This window comes from Kogia breviceps, chromosome 12, assembly GCF_026419965.1.
Source record: "Kogia breviceps isolate mKogBre1 chromosome 12, mKogBre1 haplotype 1, whole genome shotgun sequence".
NCBI lineage: Eukaryota > Metazoa > Chordata > Mammalia > Artiodactyla > Physeteridae > Kogia > Kogia breviceps.
In genome coordinates, this window is record NC_081321.1 from 80,227,641 (window position 1) to 80,244,867 (window position 17,227).

General features: G+C 37.0%; 1 long non-coding RNA gene across 2 annotated transcripts in view; it reads left to right on the forward strand.

Moving 5' to 3' along the window:
• Window positions 1–375: 375 nt before the first annotated feature.
• Window positions 376–17,227, forward strand: part of LOC136792217 (uncharacterized) — a 29,386-nt gene continuing 12,534 nt past the window's right edge. The window contains exons 1-4 of one of the 2 annotated variants that reach the window (XR_010835686.1): window positions 376–450; window positions 736–881; window positions 3,245–3,305; window positions 4,031–5,538. This is a non-coding gene — a long non-coding RNA (uncharacterized lncRNA). Of the gene's footprint in view, window positions 451–735; window positions 882–3,244; window positions 3,306–4,030; window positions 5,539–17,227 lie in introns of those variants that run through there. The other variant, XR_010835685.1, reaches the window with a different exon arrangement.

Below are 17,227 nucleotides of genomic sequence, written 5' to 3' on the forward strand. Positions count from 1 at the left end.
AGCTCCAGTTGCTGTCTTCCTTTTTCATATTGGCTGTGCTGTTCATCTTGGATGTCAAGGTTTTCTTTTACTCGCTAAGTCTTCCCCGTGTAATCTAATGCTTCATTTCTCCCCAGAAAAATAAGATAGTTGCTTCAAATTCAGCATTTCAGTAATAGTAGTGAAAAGTCCCTCTTTGTACAAGATACAGGATTAGTTCCTGCCATGAGCTCATCTGTATCATCTCCATTTATTTCTCGTGGGTGTTGGGAAGACCTTTGCATTTGACCAAAAAGCACTAGTAAATAAGGAGTTAAAATGAAGGCAGGCTCACTGGTTTGCTGAGATCTGTCAGAGTCTGACTGGCTGGCTACATATCTGTCTCTGGAACAATAGGTACCTGTATTCTGCACGGACTACTGGGCAGCGCTGACACTCTGGAGAAGGTCTGCCTCTGGCTGCGCTTTCCTGGTGAGAATCCCCAATGACAGTTCCACTTTTCAGTGGAGGAGAAAAAAATATCTGTCTATTCTCCTGATGAAGGACAGAGCTTTGATCATTTTTATTCAGGCTCGTCTTGGCCGGAGGTTTCATGTTCTTAGTCTCAAGTCAGCAGTCTCTCCCGTTCCCTCTCTCTCTCTCTCTCTCTCTCTCTCTCTCTCTCACACACACACACACACACACACACACAAGCACACACATCCACTCCCTCCCTCCCTCTCACTCTCTCACTCTCTCTCTCATTTCCCCTCATAGGTTGTATGCAGGCAGATGAGTGCCACAGCTGTAACTGAGGCACAGAGCAATAAACACAGTGCAGCCAATTTCTACAATGGCGAGAGGGGCATCAGAGGTGACAATAATGACAAGGACCCAAGGACCGTCCCTCTGACAAGTTTTAGGTAAGAAAATGTTTATGCCCCGATTCTTGTATTTTTGCATCCTCGTGGCTGAGACATTGAGATAGAAAGCGAGTCTCGATAGGGAAATATTTGCCTCAGAGTATCATCTGCTGTCACTTGCCTGCAAACCTGTGTTCTCAGGGCTTTGTGTTACTAGAATCATCGGAGGTGAGGAGTGAGAGGGGCTGGGCAGCAGGGTGAGTTGCTTTTTATATCTGTCTGGTGACATTTATCATGCTGTTTAAATTCATATCTGGAAAAAATGCTGTTTGATGATAGTTGGCAATGTTTTGGGCAACACAGAGCATATGGCCGTGTAGAATTCAAGTGATGCTCTTTCATTCTTAATTTGTAATTATTTTTACACTCAACTGTACTGAGGTCAGAGAGTTTTAAAAATTAATGAGATTCCCTGTGGAGTTCAAATAGTAATGCCTACGTGAGCTGTCACAAAAAGATAAAGATTATGCTGGTATATTTTTAACATAGATCTGTCTTTTTTGCACGCACTCCATTTGAAATATTTTAATTGTACAATAGTTTATGGAAGCTTAAGTATTTGGGGATATTAGTCTTTAACATTTTTTTGTTAATGACCCGGAGAAATTTTGTCAAAATTAGACTGTAGAAGATGAGTATTTTGTGTGGAGATATTGCTAAAACTTAACAGATATTATTGTTATGGCAATGGAGAATACCTTATACTTTCGAGGAAATGACAAATAATGAATGAGACACATGCTAAGAAAATCTGCAAATTGGTTTCCTCTTAAGTAATATATAAAAATTCAGGAGATATTTAGGGTAAAAAACTGTTGGCAGGAACAAAGAAGCAAGTGTACACATAGATGAGAATTCTTTGTCACAAAAATGAATCCAGGGCATGGATTTAGGAGGTTAAGTGATTTCTACATTCTCGGTGCCCCACAAAATGGGTGAGTCCAGTCATTTAAAAATGTACTGAAAACTTTCATTTCCCACAATTTAAAAACATTGTTTGTGTTTCTGATACAACACATTGTTTAAAAGAGGGGAATTGGAAAGCTGTCTGAGTATACAGTAATCGGGGCTAAAGATGCTTTTTATCCCGAGTTCCCCATTTACAAGACCCATTCTGAGCTTCCTGTGATATATTGTTATGTAAATACTGTGCAGCCAGGGAAAGCAGTACTATGGAGATTCAATTTACTTTGAAAGTTGTTCATTATAGCAGGGATGAATGTTATTTATTTGATGTGATTCAAAGGCTGGAAATGACTTTTTCATTGTGGCGCCTTTTGTAATGGGTGCAGGGTGATCTAATCTTTTTAATTTTGGCTTTCACACCAGTGGAGATGAAAAGAGATCTGAACTCATTTATCGGTTGCTAGGTCCTTCTGGAGACCCAAGTCCTGTTCTTGGTTGCTATGGCCAGTCTGACCTCAATCTCTGTGGTTTGGGGGACTTAAGCAGTCTTTTTTTTTTTTTTTTTTTTTTATTGAGGAGCATGTACCTTGATTTATGTCCAAAATTGTGGATGAACGTCTTTGTCTGCAAGTGATAAATGGCGAACAATTCATCAGTTCTTACAAGTAAACACCGCTGTCCCACTAAAAATATGTTTTGTTCTGAGTTAATGGTATGGAACAAGGCAGCGTCCACATACGGCTATCTTTTATTGTGGAGGGGCCTCTGAAACTTGGAGCAAAGTGCAGGAAATTGGCATTCACTTTCTTGTCCATTAGCATTTCATTTGTGGTTCAGATGATGCGGCTTTAGGTGGATAGAGAACGAGAGGGTAACCCTTCCATTTCCTTCCTTTCTCTTTAGTGGGGGCTGTCTGTGAAACAGGAGCAGGCCTTCTTCAGATGCCTGGATTCTGTTGGGGCAGTAAGAAGTCAGGAGTAGTTTCTGTGATGGGCTTGGCCTCCGCTTTACAACTGCCAAGAGCTGAGGCATAAATAGGCGGGGGTGCTGCGGCTCGGTTGCCCTCAGTCTCCTGCCGGTTCTTTGAGGGAAAGTTGTATCTGTTATTGGTGACTCCCAAGAATGTTCTGCCTGTTTGCTACTTAATGGTCCCCGGACGTCCTTGCATTCTAGAACCTTATTAAAAGGAGCCTTGATGATTAAGAGGCTGTGGAGTATACAGCCATGCTTAGCAGATGAGCCCTCATGCATTTCCCCGTTCCCTTAAAAACTGCTTAACTGATGCTGCAGGGAGCACACACTCTGCTAATAAGACGATGATGACAAAATAGGTATCTGGAAAGGCATTTATTGCTTATAAACGCCATCAGCTTCCATCCAAGAGAGATTGCGGCTTTGTAGTATAGTTTTTTCTTTTAATAGTAATATGCTAATGGTTTTTATTCTAAATCGGCCAGCACTGAGTATCTCCAGGAAAAATGGGCTCCCTAAGAAGTGGCATCCTCCTGGAATTGAAAGGTAAAAATTAAACATTTTTTAAAGTGCAATTTTCAAACCGTTTCATGTACTTATTGCCAGTAGCATTAGAAAACCGCTTTCTGAATGAAACTGTTTAAAATTGAAACTAATGTTCTTAATATAAAAGGTTTAAAGAAGAAACTATCTTAGGGAATTTTATTGTCAGTCATTTGCTAAAGATTGACTAGGTTTTATTAACAAAATAGAATCAGGTACTTTGTATGTTTACTTTCAGCCTTGAAAATAAGCAGACTTTTATATTTTAGAAAAAAATCATTTGGGGGATCAATTAAAATGATCTTTATCTATTTTATGTAGATTTTATTTCTAGAACTGGTTAAAAAAAAAAACAAGATTTGGTGATATGGATGGTCTCTTCCAGCTTAAAAATTCTTCAAAGAGTGCTAGTTTTCTGAAAATACACGTAAGGTTTATTTTAATCCTTTATTAGTATAACTGGACTAATTCAACTAATGTTTAGCTCTTTAGTTGAACAGCAGTTAAAAGTTCTATACTCTGTTGTACAAGTAATAATTGTGGTAAAGGTAATTTCCGGAAAATTGATTTTTGAAGGTATTTTTTTAAACTGCTACTTTAGCGCTTTATTAAGAATGAGGTTTTGCAAAGCTTAATTGTGGCTTCTTAACTTGGGTTTCTTACTTAGATCTTCTTGAAGGTAATACGTTATATGAGTGGTTAATTTCACAAGAAATATTTAATTGCAGGTATGCGAAGACAAGTATTCCCCGGGATGTGGTATGTATGTATGTGTGTATATGGACATATTGTAATATGAAATGTCATAAATTTCACATTGTATTTTGCTTTACTGTTATTTCAAAGGATTTAAGTGAATGTTGGGTAGCACTCAAATTCCTGAAATGATTAAATTCAGTCTCCGAAGAATCTGGGGAAAAGGCCTGTAATGACAATTTGGATGACTTTCATTTTAAGGTGTAATAGAAATTGAGTAAAATATTTTAATAGCTATTCTCTAATATCTCATTGCAAATACAATGTTTTTATTGCTCATTCTAGCTTACAATTTTCTGGTGATAATAATGTGTGGCTGGTAATTGTTTCTTACATAGAAATCATTTTATCCTTATGTAAAAGTATTTTAGAAAAGTCTTCACGAATTTATCTCAGCTGAAGCAATTGTATTGAACTCCTAAGATAAAACTGAGTATTTCCAGATTCCTCCTATTTTAATTTGGTAATTCCTTACAAGATTTACGTGTATCTTAAAGGGAGGAATATTCCATATGATAGTTTGTGGTTTAAAGAGGAAAACAACAGTCATTCATGTAAGTCAGGGAGGGCTGAGAAAACAGAAGGAATAGATACTATTACTATACACTATCACAAAATTGACTTGACTTTTCTTCCAGCTATCATGTATTTTAAAAAATTTTTAAATGGACTAAGAAATAAAAAATATGTGTATAAATGTACAGTTGAATAGGTAGGTGAAGATATATAAACTTAATTTGATTGCAGCTAATGTTACCAGAAACATCTTTACACCTCAATCCTTTCAGGAGATGTAGACACAAGTAAATTTAATCACATAGCTTTTAAAGAATCAAATCTTTTGGGAACTGGAGTTGTGACATATTATATTAATTGTCATGTAAGTCAAAATGAAATCCTTAAATCATTTTTTCTGTGTATGTTACACAAAGCCATTAGCTTCCAAACTGCATTGTTCTAAACGCTAATTAGAAAATTTTTATGCAATTTAGCTAGATTGTAGTGAATATTTAAAGAAAGAATATAATATTATTGCTGAATTAACATGCCACAAGTGCATTTTTTAATAAAAGTAAAATTAAGCTCTAGTATCAGATTATTCTCCTCTCCTAATGTGTTTACTAAAATTTCCCAAGTTTGCTTTCTTCTTGTAATTAATATTCCTTTCCAAATACCAGTGTTGCAGAGTAATTGGTTACTCTTAATTTCTCTCTGCCTCCTATAGTTTTGGTTTTTGTCGTACCATTATTCTTATCTGTCACCTAGAAAGTTGTATTGACTTTGAAGGTAATTGTCTGACCTATTTGTCTGAGTTTGGGGTAAAAAAAAACAAAACCCAAACTTGTTTTATTAGAAATTGTGTATGAAGTGCTGAAAACTTTGAGTTGGCCCTGGGATGTTGTTCAAGTGGTTGATATTAGGATACAGGGTTTTCCCAGTAGTGGCAAGTTACTTGCGTAATTCAATAAAATCTTTCCTTCAGCTATGTTAGTTTATTTTCCACAAAACAGTTTGCCAGGTAGCAAACCTCAAATTACATTGACCATCTTCTAGAAAATTTATTGTAGAGAAAGAAGTGGCAGGGGAGGGGACCTCTTAGATAACTAATGGATTTGCCCTAACTTACTATCCTAGCATGGTGGCAGGGTCACATGGTAAAGTTTTATCTACTGGTGTTTAGTGTTTAATCACCTCCAAGATCCAACAGCAGATTTTAATTTGCATAGCCATCAGTCAAATACTTTTGTTTAAGTGATACCAGAATGAATTAAGAAAATAAAATTTTTCTCAAAAGCTTAACTATATACTCTATCACTCACTAATAATTAATTGAAACATTTAAAATTTGTTCAGATTTTAAAATGTGAAAATTGTTATTTGCTTAATGGTGTCTCTAATTTATTTAATCAAAAGATGGCCTATATAGACTCATAATGACCCAAGTCCTTCTAAAGGTGCTAGACTTTATGATCCTATACTATATAGTAAACAGAACCTTTTTACATTCTTAGTAATATCTCTAAGCCATTATTTATATTCTTAATGTTGTTTGGCATTATTTAAGCACGATGATTCATAAATCCTTGAATTTCCTGTATTTTTCTGACAATTGAGTTCACAGTCCAAAAGCAAAGACTAAAATATACCATAAGGCTAGGAGTGTCCTTAGAGAAAGGAAGACAAGGTAGCTTACCATGGTCAGGAACATATGGTGTATAGTTAATTACCACAATCTCAAGGGTTTTAACATAGTTTACTGCAGGCATCTTTAAACGTATTGGATTTTCAGGAAATCTTTGAAGAAGAATTCAGTTTGCTAGAAATTTGAAACATAGACATCAAATAAATTACAATAATGTCTTCCCATACAGATTTAGAAAATATTCATTTGTTCATTCCACAAACACTTATTCAGTGCCTGCCCTGTGCCAGATACTATTCTTGTAGCTCTTAACTGAATATTCACCATTGATTCCATATTTATTATTTGCCTGATTTTGCAGATTATAGAAGTCTTACCAGATACTCATATATCATCAATCACATCACAATCCATATCATTTTGGAACTTGTATTTCTCTTGCCTATTCTTTAAATGACTTAAAATTTATTCTAGGCATACATACCAATTTAGAGGAATATATTGGCAAAACAATCACAATGAGTTTTAATAAACTGTCTTATTGATATTCAGACCCACGATGCAGCAGGCACTAAGTTGGTTTTACTGCTTTTTACGCTTCCTTCCAAAGCTCCTATACTATTTTAAGGGACCTCTAATTCTAATTATTAATGGCTAACATTTATGTTCTATATGCCAGTCAATGTGCTAAGCCCTCACCTTGATTCTTTCAATTACATTATGTGAAAGGTAGTATCACTGTCCCTCCTTGCAGATGAGGAAACTGAGGCTTTAAGAAGTTAAGTAACTCCCTGGAAGTCACAGAGCTAGTAAGCAGCTGAGATGACTTAAACCCCAGGTCTTTCAGACTCTATTCATTCTTCTAGTCATTCAACAAATATTATTGAGCATTTATGATGGCCTAAGCTGCTCAAAATGTTTAGAGAAAAAGAAGTGGCTCTAACAGGCAAGCCTCTGCCCTTAGAACAGATACTCACAAAGACTTTGATACTTTCATTATGTAATTTTCCTTTGCATCTATGGATTTCCCAGAACCTATTAGATAACATTTTCAAATTTCAAAACTTCTTCAGACTTCTCACCATTTGGCTTCAGTCTTTCTTTTTGATCGCATTATTGCCTATTTCTAAACCAGAATTTTCTACTCTGGAAGGCTGATCTGCTCATTGCCCCCACAAGGTTTGCCTTGCATTTTCTCTGATCATTCCTGCACCTGAAACAGTTTTGCCACAGCTTTCTCAAGGCCTCGTATGCTTCAATGTCTGGGTCAAAGCCCTGTCTTAGAAATGACATCCTAAAATTCTGTTATCTGTGTTGATATGTGACATTTGCAACAACCAAAGTGATTTGTGGGTGGGTAACATTTCACATATTTCTTGTGTACCAGCTGCTTCAATGTTTGTAGATGTACCCAACTGACATGTTGGCAAGAGTTCAGAGAATCAACAGTAAAATAAGAAAGTAAAATATCTAAGACTGGAAGGCTTGGAAGCAGGAGCCCCACTGCTTAGTACAGCGCCTGGCATAGATCATATAGTTAATATACATGTGAGGCTGGGATGAGAGCAAGAGAGGACCCAAGGAGGGAGAGATGGACAACAGACAGAGTTCACAGGGAAAAAGAAAATAATATTCCTAAATTTATAGCCCAGGGCCTTCAGAGACCTTTAAATATTTAATAAGGGTCAAGGATCCTATGAAGGGATGTATAGATATACACAATAATCTTTACTTTCAAATATATTTTTGCTTCTTCTGAGAATAAATTGTCATTCATCAATATTAATACATGAGACATATATGAACTTTCTGGTGTTTCTAAGAGAAAATGCAATTGTGTTCTGTTTGTATATGTTTTCCATTGCTATTCAGGCCCACAATGCAGAAGTTGCTGGCCACTGCTCCCAAAAAAAGAGCCATTCTCTTAACCATCATAAAGTTTTATTAGTTAATACTTCATGTTGGATTTTTTTTTCAATAAAATTCAAATTCAGCATTCAAAATCCTAGTGCAAATCTCCTATATCAACCAGCAGCTCTTCTGGTTAATTTTATTTATGTTTTTACTCAATTATATTAAAAAATGTAGCCTTGAAATCTCAAGGGAAATATATAGGTCTCTATTTTTATGGATTCTCAAAATCGATGCTTAAGGTAGAAAGTTTACTTCATAGGAAAATCCAGGTGGATATTTCTTAAAGCAACTACTACATCTGACCTCTGCTATGGAGCTATTTTATTGACTATAAGAGCCATGACTTATATACATAGATATGACTATAGGGCTTACTTAAAGGAGGTATTACTAATACATAATACATATGTAACATGTAGTAATTTTCCTGGGTGAAGCAAGCTGGAAAGTTTTCACACTGAACCAGTAAACATGATAGGATATGTGTACACTCTGATTTATATGGGGGTCCTCTGCTTAAGCAGCCCCATTCTTTGGGCATACCTAGTTGAGATAAGTGAGGATGAAGCATGGGTAATGAGATGGGTGGGCCCGGGGTGGCGGGTGGGAGGGAGGTCCAAGAGGGAGGGGATATATGTATACAGATAGCTGATTCACTTCGTTGTACAGCAGAAACTAACACAATATTGTAAAGCAATTATACTCCAATAAAAAAAAGAAACAAGGAATATTTCTGCAGTCAGTATTGTAACAGTAGCAGCTGAACAGTCCTTAAGAGTTCCAAAAATGAAACTGTGTTCCAAATGCTTATCTGCTTATTGCATGCTGTGTTGATGGTGGCAAAATGTAGAGGATGAGCTTGTCTCCCCTTTAACCCTAACTTTCTTTGGTCCTTTCATTTTGACACTAATTTCAGGCATGAACCTTGGCACGTAGCTACAGTGTGTAATTGTTGGTGTCTCGCTGCCACCTGGGTGCACAGTGGAGAACAATATTTAGCCCCTGTGATTTACCATAAGAACACACCACATGCAGTTGGAAAGGGAAATGTTTAATCAGCCAGTTTTCTTCTCTACAGTTTCAATCAGTTGAGTGCTTTGAAGACTTTATTTTCTCTGAGTTAACTGGTTGTTTTGTCACCACTCAGGTAAAACCTTTGGATCCCTCTCAAATTTGAACTGTATAAATTTGGGGACATTGCATATCAATTTGAATGTACAAACAAAAAGAAGATATTTTTAAATGTGCTAAGTTAATAACTCATTTTGATCAAAAGATTTGTTTTTTTTTAAGGTTCCTTGAGTCCTCTGTTTTGTTGTTGGCTGCGGACTTAATATGTAAAAGGCTCTAAGTGACGCACGAATAAATACCATTCCATTTTTAGGCGTGTCGTATGATGATGCTGTTGATCTTTAAAAGAAATTCCATTTGGTGACATTTACAAAAATAGTTTCACGTTAGCAGCTTTTAATTTTAATTTTAAAAGAAATAACAAGAATGGTATAACTTGCAAGTGACAAGAAATTCACCCAAGAGGTGTGTATACTTACATAATGGAAATATGAAACATACCTCGCCTCCCATCTGATGTTGTGCTTATATGCAGTCCAGGGAAGTAGTTTTGACAAATAGGAAAATGGTATAAGAATAGAATTATCTGTATAAACGGGCAGCATATCATCTTAAAGATTGAGATCTGTGGATTTTTTGTTTGTTTGTTTGTTTGGGTTTTTTTGTTTATTTCATTTTGTTTTTAGAGCTGGTGCTTTCTAAGTGCTAGAAAGATTTGAATCCAGTTTAGTCTTCATTGTACTTTAACCCTACAAATTCATTGCAATGCCATCCGGTCCAATCCACTTCAGTTCACCCAGTTGCTCATTGAATTTCTAATATTTATAAAAATTTTAACTTCCTCTAGCAAGTTATCTCTTTAGTGGTTTTATTTTATTTTATTTTTTGGTAGGGTTAATACATTAGGAAATGTCAGTATATATGACAAAGAATTTGTGGTTCTTTACTGCAAAACAAACTATTTTATGAAGTTCAGGATTTCTACATGGTTTAGGGCATTTTATTTTTTCCATTCCAAGTTGGGTAAAAGTTGGTACAGTATGTGATCTTTCTAACTAAACTGGTCTCTCTTTTACTCAATAATCATAATTATTGTCATAAATTTGGGAAGAATTCAAATCATTTATTTACTCAATTATTCAATTGGCTTTTTCCCCTTAATTATCTTGTCTGACCATTGTTGCTAAAGGCACTGTGGAGGATTTTATAAAAGGAGAAAATGTGATCTTTCCCTCATCAACTATAGTATAATTGGAGAGAGAAAAAGAACTCTAAAGAACTAATTGGATAATATAATAAAATTACTCTTAGTAATCATGCTTCAGTACTGTGAAGGGAGAAGCTATTTTCTCACAGGTGGAAAACAGTATTAACAATCAAATATAGCTTTGGGGCTCAGAATATTGTTTCAGATTGTTTGTAGTGAGAACATTAATGAGAACATTTAGAATAAAAGCTACTTCTTGAAAATAGATTTTACAATTTTCAATTGATTTCATCAGCAAAAAAGTTTCATTTCATGAGGATTAAAAAAAAATTAACTGTGTTGCATGGTTAGTTAGTCATTAATTCAACTGTCCAAAACTTAAAAATGCCTTACTTTAATTGATGCTTTTTAAGAAAATATGTGTGTGGGGAGGTGGAGTTTACCATTACCTTAATTATAGTTTGCAATATTCTTCCAAAATTTGGACACAAATGTAAATTGAAATATTTTTGGAAATACTTCAACTTTCTTGCTATCTTGAGAAGACAGGCTAACATATTCTATGAAATGGAAAACTTTTCAAAGCTGCCTTTAACAACATCCCTGTACGTATAAAGCCCTGCCCATAGCTTTGCTCTTTTGACAGAACTATTACACCACTCACCCACGTAGATAAAAACTCTATTCCAAATAAAGTCTAACATTAAGCAAAGAGCTTTGGGATTGGTTCAATTTTTAGTTTCTATCTCAAATATGAATTTTCAGGATTTTAAGGAAAAACAAGACTTCGTTTGCATGTTGATTATCATCTTCCAAAGCCAAAGATTGGTCAGCCAACATTTTTTAAAACTTTGCTTAACAAGCCTTGAAGTGTTTACCCTTAGTTACATTGAGAACTGTGTTGAAAAGCCCAGTGATAACTTAATTATTTCTCTTCTTTTATCATGAGGAGTTTGTATTTTGTAGACATAGAGAGAAGAGCCTTGACCATTTTTGTTTTCTCTGCTCAGGAATTCGGTAGAAAAAGGCACACCCCAATCCCACCAGATACTTCCTATGGACAGTGTATGGCAGCCACTAAGCAGGGAAGACAAATGTCCTGTTTTAAGGGGCTGGGTGAGGGGGCAGCAACGAACTGATTCTCCTTCGTATCCTAGCGTGTGAACGGACGTATAACAGACACATCATGGGGAAGATGACACAGAAGGATACTTGGAGACTAGATAGGAGCATCCTCTCTAGAATGTAGCCGTTCTCGATTCTTGGTGTCTTTGGGAAGCAGGGTTCACCATCTACCTGTCTAAACAGGTGATGAGAGCAGAGACAAGACACACCTCCCTGTGACTTGTGAAAGACTTCACTGTCCCCAAATAAGGAATTCCTCTCACTGCTGTCTGCCCTGAGCTGCATTTCATTTTGATAGCTGTTTGCAATAGGCACTTTTGAACTCAACGCAATGTAAAAAGTTATGGTTGAAAAATTCCGCAGTAGGATTTCTCTCTGCCTCCCCAGTAGGATTGAGAACATGAAGATCAGAGATTTAGAGACAGCCTATCTAGCCTAAAACTACACATTTAGCCTCATACCATTTGAAGAAAAATGAAACAGATAAAAAGGAAAACTTGAGAAGGCCAAAGAATTCTACATCAGGGAATATGGAAAATGGTTAAATTTGTGAACCAGAAGAAATAAAAGAAAGCATTTAGGAAAAAAGAGATCAAGTTTTTGTTGAGTTAGAGATTCAACGATTCTCAATTTCATTTTCACTTGCTGGATCATGATGTCCACTGTCTTCTCCAAATGTAATTTCAGCATCACACATCTAAAAGTAAATAAGTTTGAGTGTGGGCATCCTCGCCTTGTTCATTGTTTGAGCGGATGGCATACCTCTTCAGTCCATCTATGGCATATGCTCACTCTTCATTTAACTTTGGCATAACTTGCTCGTTGTCATACTGTTCTTTCCTCCAGTAATAGCCGAAGTATTTTGATGAATGATACTTCTAATGGCAAATATAACTTTTTATGCTTCATCTGGAAATATTTAAAGGTGAAATTGGCATGAGAGTGCTGCATCTATGTCCAGGAGCACAGAGCCTTTTTCTTGCACCTATGGTGAATCCACATCTTGTCAGTAATCTACGATTGTCAGATTTTTCAGGTTTATGTTCATTTTTTAGGCTATATTGACTAGTCATGGCTTTAGTCCTTTTCACATTTGAGATTAGTACTATGTAATTTGAGGACCTTGAATGGTTTTTGAAAGTCCAGTATTGTACCATTTGAATACACACTTTTGGAAGAAAGGTTTATTAGAATACACGCATCCTAGAATGATTATTGGGGTGGAATTTGGAGAATCTTCTCAGCTGATGTCTCCTTTTCTTGTTCACTTTGAGACTCTAAGTTAAGCAGCAGCCTTTGAGGCAGGAAGTGTAGAGTCTTAGAATCAAACCAAATTAGATTCAAATCCCAGACCTGGTATTATCTTGGACCAGTTGTTTAGCATCTTTGAAATACAGTTTCTTTCTCTGAAAAATAAGGATTGCAACACCCACCTTACTAACATTCCTTGACCATTTCCCACATGCCAGGCATCATACCCACATGGCTATAAGGGAAGTACTGTTATTATCCACAGCTTACAAATTACCACACTGAGGCTTGAAGAGGTAAAATAAACCCACTTAAGCATACGTAGTTGTTAGGTATTAGGTCCTCTTGTTGTTTCTTTTATTTCTGTAGAATTTGTTTTTAGGCAAGGACTTGCAGGGTCAAAAGACAGGTACAAAATAAATGTAGTTAATTTTCAAAATGTCATTTAGTTTCATTAGCTTGACTATGAGAAGCAATGTTAAAGCTGTAATTTATATTTCACCACGTTGCCGTGTTGCGGATTGATGCTATTTGAGAGTGTACTCTGTAAGCGGCCGTGGAGGGCTAGATGCTATGAGAGCTGCTTTATGCTTTTCTTCTGGAAGATGATGATGATGCCTCTCATTCTGATGAGCACAACTCCTTTTCAGTAAATAGTCTAGATAAATGGCCATGGCATGGAATTGAATGCTCACCTACAAGGCAATTGTTACATCTTAGATTAAGAGTGGATGCCATCATATATACAATGGAATATTACTCGGCCATGAAAAGAAACGAAATTGAGTTATCTGTTGTGAGGTGGATGGACCTAGAGACTGTCATACAGAGTTAAGTAAGTCGGAAAGAGAAAAACAAATACTGTATGCTAACACATATTTATGGAATCTAAAAAAAAAAAAGCTTCTGAAGAACCTAAGGGCAGGACAGGAATAAAGATGCAGACATAGAGAATGGACTTGAGGACGTGGGGAGGGGGAAGGGTAAGCTGGGACGAAGTGAGAGAGTGGCATGGACATAAATACACTACCAAATGTAAAATAGATAGCTGGTGGGAAGCAGCCGCATAGCACAGGGAGGTCAGCTTGGTGCTTTGTGACCACCTAGAGGGGTGGGATAGGGAGGATGTGGGGGAGACACAAGAGGGAGGGGATATGGGGATATATGTATACATATAGCTGATTCACTTTGTTATACAGCAGAAACTAACACACCACTGTAAAGCAATTACACTCCAATAAAGATGAATGCCATTTCCAGAAGAGCTTGACATTCTCAGGGAAGAGTTTTCTACCTTGAAGAATTTATATGTGTGATTTGTATGATCCTGGACAAAGAAAAAAAAAGAGAGAATTGTTTACTGGATAGTTAAAACTTTCATTCTGTTGCGGCTTCATCTGCTGCCCATTCCCCATTTGCAAGACACTGCTAACTTCAGCTTTTTCTCCTACTTCATCTGCAGGCTCTTGAAGTCTGTGGGATGCCCAAGTGTGTATAGAAACACGGAAATAGCACAGTCCCTTTGGTTAAGAATAACATGTCAGTTTTCTTTCCCTGCTTTTGTGTGCTCTCTGGAGCTCACCCATGCATGATGTTCCAGTTGACTTCAAAGACAAGTCTGCGGTTGGATTAGCTCCACAGAACTGGGAGCAAGGTGAGAAACAGGCTTAGTGCTTTCAGAACCCACTGGGGAGCTGCTAGAGCCAAGCTGTGTAGTTACCAAGACCACGTAGCTTGTGGTTCATTATGTCCTCCCGGAAGAACAGGAAAATTTGCATAATACTTTCTGTATTATTGTCACTATTAAAATTATTTTTTAAATGATGATTGGACAGTACCCAGAAAAGGTGGACTTATAGTTATATAATTCCTGCATTTGGGGAGCTTGGTGTCTAATAAAGGAGATACAGATGTAATAAATTTGGAGTGAGAAAATACCACTGAAGTCATGAAGGTATAAAACATGCAAATCCTAGGGTAATTTTAGGTATTTAAAAAAGGGATGGCGTAGCTAGTGGTGTGTGCTTGAGAAATTACAACTAAGGTATGTTTGCTTTCTAGACATTGCCAGCAAAGGTAGATTTCTTACAGAAGGCTAAAGCCAGGCATTGCTGAGGGAAGGAAGGGAGAAGACTGGATGAGTTGAAGACATCATCACAAACTCAGGACACACTTTGGGAGAAGGCTTAGTAATGAAAGAGGAATGGCTGAATGATTTGGGCTTCGAGATGACTTGCTGGAGAAGAATATGGCCGACCGGAGAGGGTTAAGAGACAGAGCATATAGGGCAGGGTGAAGTGCCCCTGTGGACTGTGAAGCTGGGAGAGCCTACAGAATAATGTGTCAACATGAAACTTTCTTCTGTGGAGGAAGTAGAAGTGATGAGGTCCAGGGAAAATAGGGAAGCAGCCCTAGCAGTTCTGTTGTGTATTGACCACAGGCTTATTCTTGAAGTCTGAAAACCATGTAAAGGCAGATGAAGAGTTTTAATTTTCACACATCAGGGGACCAGATAGAAGAGGCCATAATAATTCAGGCGAGTGACTGCCAGGTCCTGGACTGGGCCTGTCGATGTGACGTGAAATAAAAAGGAGGGATGTTTCGTAGGCGTGAAGGAAATGAGCATACAGAGTAGCAACATTAACAAAACCCAGCACCACAGAAACAGTAAAGGAGAGAAAGGAAATAGAACTTGTTCAAAGGTTTTGCATATTTGATGGGGGAATTACAAGTAGAGCAAGACTGAGTGGGGGTATATAATAAATTCCAGAAAGAGGGCCAAACATACTTCCTGCATGTTTTTCTCTCTAACTCTGGAATGAAGAAGAAAGAGAATTAAGGCTATTTCTTTGCACTTGGATTTATTCCATTTTAAATCCAGGATCACAAAGTATTAACATATACTAACATGTTGAAGTTATACAGAGCTAAAAGCATTTTTTAATTTCCTAGTTCCCACACAGCATAGTTCTTTGAGGTCATTTCATTCGGCATTGTCTAGGGAGACACTGCAGAGGGAAACTGCTGTCTGTGTGGTAACCAAAGGCATAGACTTTGTATTACTGAACCTCACATTGAATCTCAACTGTGGTTATGTTCTAGTGAATAGAGTTGAAACAGAAATGAATCATTTGTCTCCAGAAATTGTCATTCTGACTTTGCTTTTGGAGACACTCGCATGTGTATTGTGGCTGGAACAATCCTGCTTTGATTCATCAAACACTTGATATTGGACTTTGAAAGTGAAGAAAAATATTGTGTGATTCAAATGAGCTTTTCATTTGAAAAAAGAAAAGACTGTGTATAAACTATCTTTTCTAATTATTTCCAGTAGGTATTTCTCTCCCATGATATATGCCATAATTTTATGACCTTGTAACTGTTTAATATTTGCTTCAGAACATATTTGATGTCATTTCCTAAATCTTAGAAAATACAACAGTAGTTTTTCTCATAGTTTTCTTTTACCTGGAAATTCTGGATGAGGAAACCATCAGGTGGAAGCATCTTATTACATAGTTGAAATGAAGGCTGAACTTGGAGGAAGGACTTGAATAGGTCACAGGGGCTAGGTGGTGAAAAAGCCAGGAGAATCTCAATTCCATTTATGTCCAGATGAGCCTCTACTTATGCTCCCAGTGTAGGAGATTCTAAACTGAAGAAAACTAACTGCACATATATTTGCCATCGACCAATAAATCAGATCTTATGTTCAATGTCTCATAATGTGTCTATACATCTATCACAAAGGCATTATTATAAAGTAAAGTATAAGCACTCTAGTAATGACTGACAGGGCTTAAATAGGAGTTGAGGAAGAGATTTTTTTTAAGACAGTAATTATTTAAGAAAAAAAATCTTTTCTCTGATTTCCTCAGGAGATGTCATAAGAAAATTATGAATCTGCCTATCTCATTTCGTGTTTGCTTGCTAAAGAACCTGTCATCCTAGGACTAGGGCTAATTGACCAGAAAGTTTCTCAAATGCCAATGTAGTAGAAGAACAGAAAGGACTGATGGAAGAGGAAAGGGAAGTGGGTGGAACAGCCACTGACAGAGCCATAGCTGAGTTTGCTCTGGTCTCGGTTGTCACTCAGGCATCTGAGATGACTCGGGTCATCTGTTCAAGTGTGTCCCTGTGTTTTCCCTGTCCTAAAAGTCCTCTCCCTTGTTCTGGTCCTGGTCCATCTTCATTTCGATCTCTCTACTCCCCATCTCACTCAAACCTCTTGAAAATGTGATCTATATGTGCTTTGCACATTGTTTTTGTCTCCACTTTACAATTCCCAGCATCTGATACCTGCTTTCACTTCACAATGGAACTAATGACTCTTGGATTGCTAAATCCACTGACTTTGGGGGTCTCTCCTGGCTCTCTCTGAACTTTTGGCCCCATTAATCACTCCGTGTTCCTTAAAGTTCCCTGCTCTCTTGGCTTCCACAGCACCATACCTGCCAG